This window comes from Dendrobates tinctorius, unplaced genomic scaffold, assembly GCF_039654945.1.
Source record: "Dendrobates tinctorius isolate UK_male_01 unplaced genomic scaffold, ASM3965494v1 ptg000395l, whole genome shotgun sequence".
NCBI classification, from domain to species: domain Eukaryota; kingdom Metazoa; phylum Chordata; class Amphibia; order Anura; family Dendrobatidae; genus Dendrobates; species Dendrobates tinctorius.
In genome coordinates, this window is record NW_027362061.1 from 1,501,741 (window position 1) to 1,513,549 (window position 11,809).

An 11,809-nucleotide genomic window follows, 5' to 3' on the forward strand; every position below is an offset into this window, starting at 1 on the left:
GGCGCATGCGCAGCTTCAGATCTCGTGCCGAGATCTCGGGGGACGAGATTCAAATCTCGGCAACGAGATCTCGTCCCCCGAGATCTCGGGACGAGATCTGAAGCTGCGCATGCGCCGTCCCCGGACCGGAGGCCATCTTGCCGGCGTCCATGCTATCGGAGGCCACCGCAACATGGCGGCGCCCAGCAAGGGGCGTGCGGGGGCCTCCGGGCTGCGAAGAAACGCCGGCGGAGCCGCCGCCCCTGCACCGGAGCACAGCCCGCTGCCACCACCGCACCGCAGAGCCTCGCCCGCTGCCACCAGCACACCAGGTACCGTGCATTGCGACCATAAGACGCACCCCCCACTTTCCCCCCAAATTTTGGGGGAAAAAAGTGCATCTTATGGTCCGAAAAATACGGTATGTCACATTTTAGAAGCCCCTTAGTGCCCTTACCAATAATAGAGGTGCCCTTCAAGAGGATAGCAATGGATATAGTCGGTCCATTAGTTAAATCTGCCAGGGGTCATCAGTACATTTTGGTAGTATTGGATTATGCAACGCGTTATCTCGAAGCAGTGCCCTTGCGGAATGCCAATGCGATATCAATTTCAATTGAGCTGGTTAATATGTTTTCCCGCACCGGCATTCCGAAAGAGATACTTACGGATTAAGGGACCCCCTTTATGTCTCGTATACTTAAGGATTTATGTAAACTACTAAAAATCTCCCATTTGCGTACCTCAGTAAATCACCCTCAGACTGACGGTTTGGTGGAGCGCTTTAACAAAACCTTAAAGGGAATGTTGAAAAGGGTGGTGTATAAGGACGGGAGAGATTGGGATGCCCTACTACCATACCTCCTGTTCGCTATACGTGAGGTACCCCAATCCTCCACAGGCTTTTCACCTTTTGAGTTGGTTTATGGGCGGTGTCCTAGAGGCCTGTTAGATATTGCCAAGGAGACTTGGGAACAAGAGGTGACTCCTTATCGCAGTGTAATTGAACACATAACACTTATGCAGGACCGAATTGCAGCAGTTATGCCAATAGTTAAAGAGTGTTTAGAGCGCGCACAACATGCCCAAAGCACGGTATACAACCGAGCGGCAAAAACACGAGTCTTTCAACCCGTAGACAGGGTGTTGGTATTGATGCCTACCGTAGAGAATAAATTTCTTGCCAAATGGCAGGGACCATACGAAGTGCTGGAATGAATAGGTGAAGTAAATTATAAGATACACCAACCAGACAAGAGAAAGCCCGAACAAATATACCACATAAACTTGCTTAAGGCCTGGCGGGACAGGGAGAGTCTGGTGGCAGGAGCTGCCCTTGAGGATGGGCCTCGAGGGGCACCACCTTCTAAGGTAAAGGACCCCCAGGTAGCTCCGCCAGAAGTGGGTATTGCAGACACGCTATCCGAAAGCCAAAAACAAGAGACCAGGGAGTTCATACAGAGGAACGCAGATATTTTCTCGGAACTTCCTGGCCGGACTCACCTAATTAAACATGACATTGCTACTGATCCACAGGCGCGCGTACGGCTAAAACCATATCAAATTCCGGAGGCTCGGAGACAAGCCATTGCCCAGGAAGTGAAGAAGATGTTAGAGCTCGGGGTCATTGAGGAGTCCCGGAGTGATTGGGCTAGCCCTATTGTACTGGTGCCCAAACTCGATGGGACTATCCGATTTTGTAACGATTTTCGGAAAGTAAATGAAGTATCGAAATTCGATGCCTACCCGATGCCAAGAGTCGATGAACTGATAGAGAGACTGGGTTCGGCCAGGTACATATCCACTATTGACTTAACAAAAGGTTATTGGCAGATTCCCCTCACGGAATCAGCCAAAGAGAAAACTGCCTTTGTTACGCCCCAGGGATTATTCCAGTACCGAGATATGCCATTTGGGTTGCATGGTGCCGCAGCCACCTTCCAACGTCTAATGGATATTGTCCTAAAACCTCATGGCCAGTATGCATCTGCGTACTTGGACGACATCATTATCTTTAGCGATGACTGGGACACGCATTTGTCAAAAGTACAAGCCGTCTTAGACTCCCTAAAAACAGCTGGGTTGACTGCCCATCCCAAGAAATGTACGTTGGGATTGGAAGAGGCTCGCTATCTGGGATATAGCATAGGGAGAGGCGTCGTGAAGCCTCAAGCCAATAAAGTGGACGCTATTCAAAATTGGCCACGACCAGTAACCAAAGAACAGGTTGGAGCTTTTTTAGGGATCGTTGGTTATTATAGGTGGTTCATCAAACATTTTGCGACCATCGCAGCTCCTCTCACAGATCTTACTAAGGGGTCGAAATCTGTCACAATAAAGTGGAACGCAAAAGCAGAGGAGGCCTTTCAGCGATTGAAAATAGTCCTCTGTGACCAACCAGTGTTGGTTGCACCAGACTTTAAACGGGAGTTTATTGTCCAAACGGATGCCTCTGGGCTGGGCCTCGGCGCGCTTTTGTCTCAAGAAGCAAATGGCGAGGAACACCCAGTGGCCTATCTAAGCAGAAAGCTTATGAGAGCAGAAAAGAACTACAGTGTAGTTGAGCGGGAAGCCCTGGCTGTGAAATGGGCCCTGTGCACCTTGCGCTATTATTTACTTGGTCGCCAGTTTAGACTAGTGACGGACCATTCACCCCTAACGTGGATGTCCCGGGCAAAAGAAGGCAATGTGCGGGTGACACGCTGGTTCTTAGCATTACAAGGGTTTAAATTTTCCGTTGAGCACAGGGCGGGCACAGCGCACAGAAATGCAGATGCGTTGTCTAGAACGCACTGCTTGGTGACTCGTCATGTCCGATCCCACGGGCTCGAACAGAGGAGGGGGGTGTGTGAGGTGCCAAGGGGAGAGGTACTAGAAAACAGGTATATTTCTCCCCGTTTCATTTCATATGTCTCCCTGTACTGATGATGAAGCCAGTTTATTTCACTGTAATCCAGTCCTGGTTTCCTTAGTGATCAGCATGGAAAGGACTGGTAGTTCCCCCTCCACTTATTCAATCCAGGTTTTGGTTTCCTGACTGGTCCAGCTGATATAATCAGGAGGAGCTGGGATCTCTCAGTCTATCTCTGGTCTGCTGAGCTGGGAGCTGACACAGTAAGATTACATGGACTTGTTTGCTGTTATATAGGTTTATTTTGTAGTTAGCCTGCTACTGTTAGTTAGTGGCCAGACGGCCTTAGATGTTTTATTTCATGTTTGGCATGTGTAACATTGAATAACAAGTGTGCACAATAAATATGACGTGTCCATATTCATGTGGAACTTGCTAGTCTGCTGAAGTGACTTCATAGCCACACGCTTGTGCCAAAGCAAAGATCCCAGCTGAGCTATCTATTCCCACAGTACCTATCCGCACGCAACCTTTGATCATCTCAAGATCTCCTCTACTCCCCCCTTATCTCTTCTTCCCACAACTGCATACAAGACTTCTCCCGTGCATCCCCCATACTCTGGAACTCCCTGCCACAACACATCAGACTCTCACCATCAACGGAAACCTTCAAGAAAAACCTGAAGACGCACCTGTTCCGACAAGCCTACATCCTGCAATGATCCTCGGTCTACTGAACCACCGCCCGACCTGCTCTACCCCCCTCCTACTGTATCCTCACCCATCCCTGTAGACTGTGAGCCCTCGCGGGCAGGGTCCCCTCTCCTTATGTACTTGTGTGTCCCTTGTCTTACACATGTTTGCTATACTTGTCTATATTTCCCCTTTTCACATGTAAAGCGCCATGGAATAATTGGCGCTATATAAATGCATAATAATAATATGGTATATATTGTGCACAGCTCCTATTCAGGATGCTAATAAACGTCTCCCATTTTCTTTGTGTATTTTTATGTCTCAGGATATCGTCCCAGTTAATTGCACCAAGATCATCTCTCATCCGTTGGAAATTTGCCTTCCTGAAGTTTAGTGTCCTTGTAACCCCTCTACTACACATCTTATTAAAGGATACATGAAAACTTATTAATTTGTGATCACTATTACCCAAGTGACCCCCAACCCTTACATTTGATATGCGGTCTGGCCTGTTGGTTAATATTAGGTCTAGCAGTGCCCCCCCTCTTGTTCGGTCCTGAACCAGTTGTGAAAGGTAATTGTCTCTCATAGTTGTCAGACACCTATCACCTTTGCTGGAACTGCAGGTTTCGGTTCCCCAATGTATTTCAGGGTAGTTGAAGTCCCCCATAATAATGACTTCTCCTTGAGTCGCTGCTTCATCTATTTGCTTTATGAGGATATTCTCTGTTGCTTCCATTATTTTTGGAGACTTATAACAAACCCCTATCACTAATTTACTATTTCTTCCCCCTCCCCTTATCTCCACCCACCGATTCCTGCCCTAAAAGGCATCTGCCCAGGTGATGAGTTGCCACATCTTTTCTTCCCTGTTTTGGCCCACTGCTATGATGCACAGTGGCTGTGGATAACGTGGGTTGCAGCGCTTTAACATTACGTGGCTAATGAGCTGTCCGGGTCTATAGCCCATGTGGACACTTGGGCACCCTGGCCGGGTCTGACCTAACTTCCTAGAAACTCCTGTCTTACCACCCGGCAGCCCCTCCTACACTTAAACCTCTATAACCATCCTATCAACTATACCTAACAGAGCACACTAGTATGCCCCCATCTAGTGGTCCATAAATGAACTACACTTGCCCTTGTATATCATCAACATGTAAGGAAAAAGCCAGACAGCACTGCCAAAACTACTGCCGATATAAAGCTGTTATATCCATATTGCTGATAGAGGCTGAACCCCGTGATTTCGGGTGCTGGAACAGAAGACACAGTATATAAATCCACATGGAAGAAAAGAAGACCATAGCACTCACCGATCCAGGTGAAAAAGTCTGCTTTATTTAGCAATCTACATGAAAACTTCATGGCCAGGAGGCTGGAGGGAAGAGTGAGCAAAATCTGACGACGTGCCTACTAGCACTTCAACGGGTCAGTGAGTAGAAGAATGTGACGTGGGAAATTATACCTTGCCACCTTATTGCTCCTCCTTCTACAGCTGCTGCCATAATGACATGAAATACATAGACATTTAAAAACAATTAAAACCAAGTCACGAACGTGAAAACACAGAAATTCACATAAATGTGTAGGGAAAAATCTTTTACACTATAATGTAGTTCATCAGATTCCATATATATACATTTATCTGCAAAACTATTTTACTATAAATATCACTGTCTTGCACACTGAATGGATAATCAAATTAGATATTAAATTAAACATTAATAACATGTAACCTAATTATACAAAAATTATGCGATCTAAATATAGCGATAATAATTAAAGAACAGACGTGATGACTAAAATATACTCAATGATATATCATATATGTTGTTCTTAGTTATGGATACATGCCCTAATAATTATTATATTTAATCTTCCCTGTACATAATCTTCACATGATTAGAATATTATCTACCAGCTATACAAGCAAAATATTACTAAGGATACCGCAAACGATAAGTGACTATTATCAGGGAAAATTTGCTACAGAAAAATGGACATGTCCACCCTATCATTAAATCCTGTGGGGCCCATTGCATTAGTCTGCATAATCCACCTAGCCTCACGTCTTAGTAGAAGTTAGTGTAGGTCTCCCCCCTGTGGGGGCAAATCCACTTTCTCCAAACCCGCAAATGCCAGAACATTCGGGTCCCCTGCATGTGCCTCTCTGACATGATGAATCAATCTCGGTACACCCTTATTCGACATGATAGATTTATAATGTTCCCTAAAACGGACATATAGTGACCGTGTGGTCTTCCCTATATAAAAGTATTTGCACGGGCAGAGCACTACATAAACGACATCATTCGTTTTACATGAGATAAACTCTGCAACAGAATGGCTTACAGCTCCCATGCAAATAATTTGGTCCGTTAAATGGAATTTGCAATAAGGGCAATGGCCACACTTATGGTTTCATTTCGTTATGCCGTTGTGTATCCAATTCACACTATGCATCCCAATGCGATTTTTTACCAAGATGTCCCTTAATCTGGTGCTTCTACATGAAACAAGAGGTCCCCTTGCTACAATCTCAGCTGGTTCTTTGTCCCTTTCCCTTAGTTTACCCTTGTATATAAGAACTATATACTAAGGTGTCCTCTCTAATGTCCCCAAAAGAAAGCACCTTACTCTCCCTAAACTGTACATGAACATTAGTACACATCACAAATGTTATATAGAATATTATGCTAAAGGAACACAACACAATATAATTCAGCTCTCTAAAGAATGGTAACACATATACTACCATTCAAAAGTTTAGGATCACGTAGAAATTTCCTAATTTTTGAAAGAAAAGCACAGTTTTTTCCAATGAAGCCATCATTAAATGATTCAGAAATACACTCTATACATTATTAATGTGATAAATGACTATTCTAGCTGCAAACGTCTGGTTTGTAATGCAATATCTTAATAGGCGTATAGAGACCCATTTCCAACAATCATCACTCCAGTGTTATTATGGTACTTTGTGTTTACTAACTGTGTAAGAAGGCTAATGGATGGTTAGAATACCATTGAAAAACCTTATGCAAGTATGTTAGCACAGCAGAAAACAGTTTGGCTGATTAGAGAAACTATAAACCTGACCTTCCTTTGAGCTAGTTGATAATCTGGAGCATTACATTTGTTGGTTCCATTAAACTCTCAAAATGGTCAGAAAAAAAGAACTTTCATGTGAAACTCGACAGTCTATTCTTGTTCTTAGAAATGAAGGCTATTCCATGTGAGAAATTGCCAAGAAACTGAAGATTTCCTACAACAATGTGTACTACTCCCTTCAGAGGAGAGCACAAACAGGGTCTAACCAGAGTAGAAAGAGAAGTGGGAGGCCCCACTTCACAACTGAGCAACAAGACAAGTACATTAGAGTCTGAAGTTTGAGAAATCGATGCCTCACAGGTCCTTTACTGGCAGCTTCATTAAATAGTACACGCAAAACGCCAGTGTCAACGTCTACAGTGAAGAGGCGACTCTGGGATGCTGGCCTTCAGGGCAGAGTGGCAAAGAAAAAGCCATATCTGAGACTGGCTAATAGAAAGAAAAAATTAATATGGGCAAAAGAACACAAACACTGGACATTGAAAAATTGGAAAAAAGTGTTATCGACAATCAAATTCAAGTTCGGGGTGTTTGGATCATACAGAAGAACATTTGTGAGATGCAGAACAACTGGAAAGATGCTGGAAGAGTGCCGGCGCCATCTGTCAAGCATGGTGGAGGTAATGTGATGGTCTGGGGTTGCTTGGGTGCTGGTAAAGTGGGAGATTTGTACAAGGTAAAAGGGATTTTGAATAAGGAAGGCTGTTATGAATGAGTCACCAAGGAGGAAAAAACAAAAAGCAAGCTAAGCCCAGAAAACCGGAGAGGTTGGTAACTAGCGGATTGCAGACCCCTGATCCTATCCACAACAACTAGCAGTAGCCGTGGAGCATGCCTACGGTGGTCCTAGATGCCTAGTCATGGCCAGAGAACTAAATAAGCCTAAAGAAAGAAAGGGAAAATCTAAACTGCCCCAGAGCAGACCCCAAAGCAATAGACAGCCCCCAACATGTATTGTCGGCGAAACAAGATGAAAACACAAACACAGATAGAAAGATAGGCTGAGCAAACGATGGGGTCCTCACAAACTAGAAAGGACAGGAAAGAAAAGCTGCTGTCTGCAATCACGCAAAAAACCCTGCCAAAAAATGTCCAACACGTCTGATAGAAAAAGGCCCTGAAGTCACTAGACTTCAAATCCCTATATCAGCACTTAGGTATATTCTAAAGACAGAGCAAAAGAGATCAACCGATCAGAGACAAAATGGGGATTCAGCCCATTCCCAGCCAGGGTTGGCTGAACACAAAAACTAAGTAAACCAGACAAAAACTCATATGAACAATAGCAGAGAAAACTTAGCTTTAAGAAGGTAGGAACCAAACTGGAAATCAGAAGCCACAGTCAGGAGAAATCACCAGAAAGAAACTAGGGAGTTGGCTGCCTTAAATCCAATCAGAAACTCCTGATATCCAATCGCAGTCCTCTTCCTCAGGTGGCCGGTCTCTGCCATTTAGATCAGCTTCATTACCTCCCTTCAACAACAGAGGGAGTCCAGATAGAGAACTGTTATGAATGAGTCACCGTAGGAGGCAAAAACAGAAATGCTAGCTAAGTCCAGAAAACCAGAGAAGTTGGCAGCTATCGGATTGCAGACCCCTGAACCTATCAACAACAACTAGCAGTAGCCGTGGGGGGTTCCTACGGTGCCCTAGACCCCTCGATCACAGCCGGAGAACTACATAGCCTAAAGACAGAAAGGGAAATCTAAACTGCCCCAGAGCAGACCCAAAAGCAATAGGCAGCCCCCAACATATAATGACGGTGAAGCAAGAAGAAAAAACACTAACACAGATAGAAAGATAGACTGAGCAAATGATGGGGCCCAAGCTAACTAGATAGGACAGGATAGAAAAGCTGCTGTCTGCAATCCGCCAAAAACCCTATAAAAACAAGAGCCAACAGACTGACAGGGAAAAAGGCCCTGAAGACGCTAGGCTTCCAAAAGACTATGTCAGCACTCAGGTATTTTCTGAAGACAGAGCAAAAAGACACAAAGGAATTCAGCTCACCCCAGCAGGGAATGGCAGAATCCAGAAAAGCAAGGCAAAATAAAACCCAAAACACAAATGCAAAAGGCAAAGCAGAAAACCTAACTTTAGAGGAGCAGGAATCAGATTGGTCTCCTAGAATCCCTCAGAGAAATCACCAGCGAGGCAGAAGGGCGTCGACTGCCTTATATCCAGTCAGCAATTCCTGTCACCCAGTCATCCTCTACCAGCTCAGGTGTTTGGTAATCAGCCTCACTACCTTCCTTCACTAGAAGAGGGAGTTCATCAGACCTCATTGGTGAAGGGGAAAATGAACTCATAACAGTACCTCCCCCTTGAGGAGGGGTCACTGAACCCTCATCCACGCCACTAGGGCGATCAGGGTGAGCCCGATGAAAGGCACGCACCAATCTTTTGGCATGAATATCAGAGGCAGAGACCCAGGAATTATCCTCCTGACCATAACCCTTCCACTTAACCAAATACTGGAGTCTCCGTCTAGCCAGACGGGAATCCAGTATCTTCTCTACCTCATATTCCATGTTACCTTCAACCAATACAGGGTCCGGAGGTGCCACCCCAGGAACTACTGGTTCAACAAACCTCTTCAACAAGGACTTATGAAACACATTATGGATTTTAAATGTGACAGGAAGAGCCAACCGAAAAGAGACCGGATTAATGATCTCCAAAATCTTGTAAGGTCCAATAAATTTAGGCTTAAACTTAGGAGAAGCCACCTTCATAGCGATATTTTTTGATGATAACCAAACCATATCACCCACCTTAAACTGGGGACCAATGGTCCTATGTTGGTTGGAAAACCGCTGGGCCGTTTCCTGGGAGAGAAATAACTTATCCACCACTTGGTCCCAGATCTGGTGCATTCTCTCCACCACAGTGTCAACACCTGGGAAGGCAGAAGGCTCCACCTGCCCTGAAGAAAATCGAGGATGAAACCCAAAGTTACAAAAAAAAGGTGACATCAAAGTGGCAGAACTAGCTCTATTATCTAAAGCAAATTCGGCCAATGGCAAAAATGAAACCCAATCATCCTGATCAGCGGAAATAAAACATCTCAAATACGACTCCAAGGTCTGGTTTGTTCTCTCCGTCTGCCCATTGGTCTGAGGGTGAAACGCAGAGGAGAAGGACAACTGAATTCCCAGCTTGGAACAGAAAGTCCTCCAAAATCTAAAAATATTCAGGATTGAGAGTTCTCAGTAGTTGATACCTTTTAATGGCTAACTGAAAAGATGGTAACACATTGCAAGCTTTCGAGACTACTCAGGTCTCTTCATCAGGCTAGACTAATACAACATCTGAAGTCACATATTTATGCACAATACAGCCTAGAAAAAATGCAATAGATAAGACAAGTGACGTGAAGCAGAACTATCAATATGGGAGAGGGAGAAACATAAATATAAACATTGGACCAGTTCATAGATAAGGAGTCCGGATGTTTTATGGTCCTCTGATTGGGGTCTAGTTCTGTGTTGTGATGCCCCCACACGGTTTTAAAAGGAAATTCCTTAATTGATGTAAAAAGACATAAATCCATGCGACACATTCATTCCAGCACTGAGAGTGTCAAAGTTCGTCATAAATTTATACTCCCAAACTCGTCTCTCTCTCTGAGAATTGAAGTTACCTTTCAATACCAGTAATTTCATATCCACGCTGCTGTGATCAGGGATACAGAAATGTTTGCCAAAGGTAGATCCATTCTTTTTTCTCTTATTGTGTGACGATGAGCATTCATCCTTGTTCTAAGCTTTTGCCCTGTCTCCCCCACAAACAGACCCCCAGTTGGACATTTAGTACAAATAATTAAGTACACCACATTAGATGTAATGCAGCTGAAAGTACCTGGGATCTTGTCATCCTGATGTGAGTTGGGGATCTTTATCTTGTCCGTGGTCATTATAAATGGACAGGTTTTATATTTTTTCTGGTTGCAAGGAAAGGTTCCTGCAGCTGTTGGAGAGGACAGGGAGCTTCTGACAATGATGCTTCTTAAATTTGGGGGCTGCCTAAAACACAGCAGTGGGGGGTCTGGAAAAATGGATTTCAATCGGGCATCTTTTTGTAGTAAAGGTTGTAATTTCCGTGCAGCTCCCCTTAGCACCTCCAGATTTGGGTTGTAGGTGACCACTAGAGGCACTCGGTTATTTTCTTCTTTAGCTTTGTAATTTAGCAGGTGATTCCTTGACAATCTGGTGGCTCTTGTAATTTGGTTTTCAATTGTTCTTGGATGGTAACCCTGATTCAAAAAGGTCTTTTTGAGGCGACCAAGGTATTTGTCTCTATCCATGGGGTTGGAACATATACGATTGTATCTGATGGCTTGGCTATAGATAATAGAGTTCTTTATGTGTTTTGGATGGAAACTGTCCCATTTAAGGTATGTTGGATGGTCGATTGGCTTCTGATACAGGGATGTCTCTATTTCATTGTTTTTTAGCTTAATGATGGTGTCCAAAAAATTAATCTCAGAACTGGAGTAGTTGAGTGTTAAATTGATGGTGGGATGAAATTGATTAAACTGTTCGTGGAACGTCTTTAGCTGTTGCTCAGACTCCGTCCAGATGATTAAAATATCATCAATGAAGCGGTAGTAGGCCAGGGGCCTGATGGGGCATGAGGACAAAAAGTCGCTTTCAAGCTTTGCCATGAAAAGATTTGCATACTGTGGAGCCATTTTACTTCCCATAGCTGTGCCAGTCTCCTGTAGATAGATCCTGTTGTCAAATTCAAAGTAATTGTGGGTGAGGATGAATTTTATAAGTTTCACCACAGCATCAGCATCAGTCCCTGTGTTTTCCATGAAGAATTTGCAGGCATTTAATCCATCTTGGTGGGGGATATTAGAGTACAAAGATTCCACATCCATGGTGGCCAGGATGGTTCCTTCTGGTAGAGGAACTATTGCTGCTAGTTTATTCAATAGGTCAGTTGTGTCCTGAATGTAGCTGGATGTATCCTTCACCAGTGGTTTAAGAATACCCTCTACCCATCCAGATACCTGCTCAGTGAGGGTGCCCACACATGAAATAATTGGTCTTCCTGGATTTCCAGATTTGTGGATTTTGGGAAGCATGTAGAATGTCCCTATTCTTGGAGTCTCTGGTATCAGGTCATCGCCAGCTCTTATGGACTGGTCAGGCAGACAAGAAA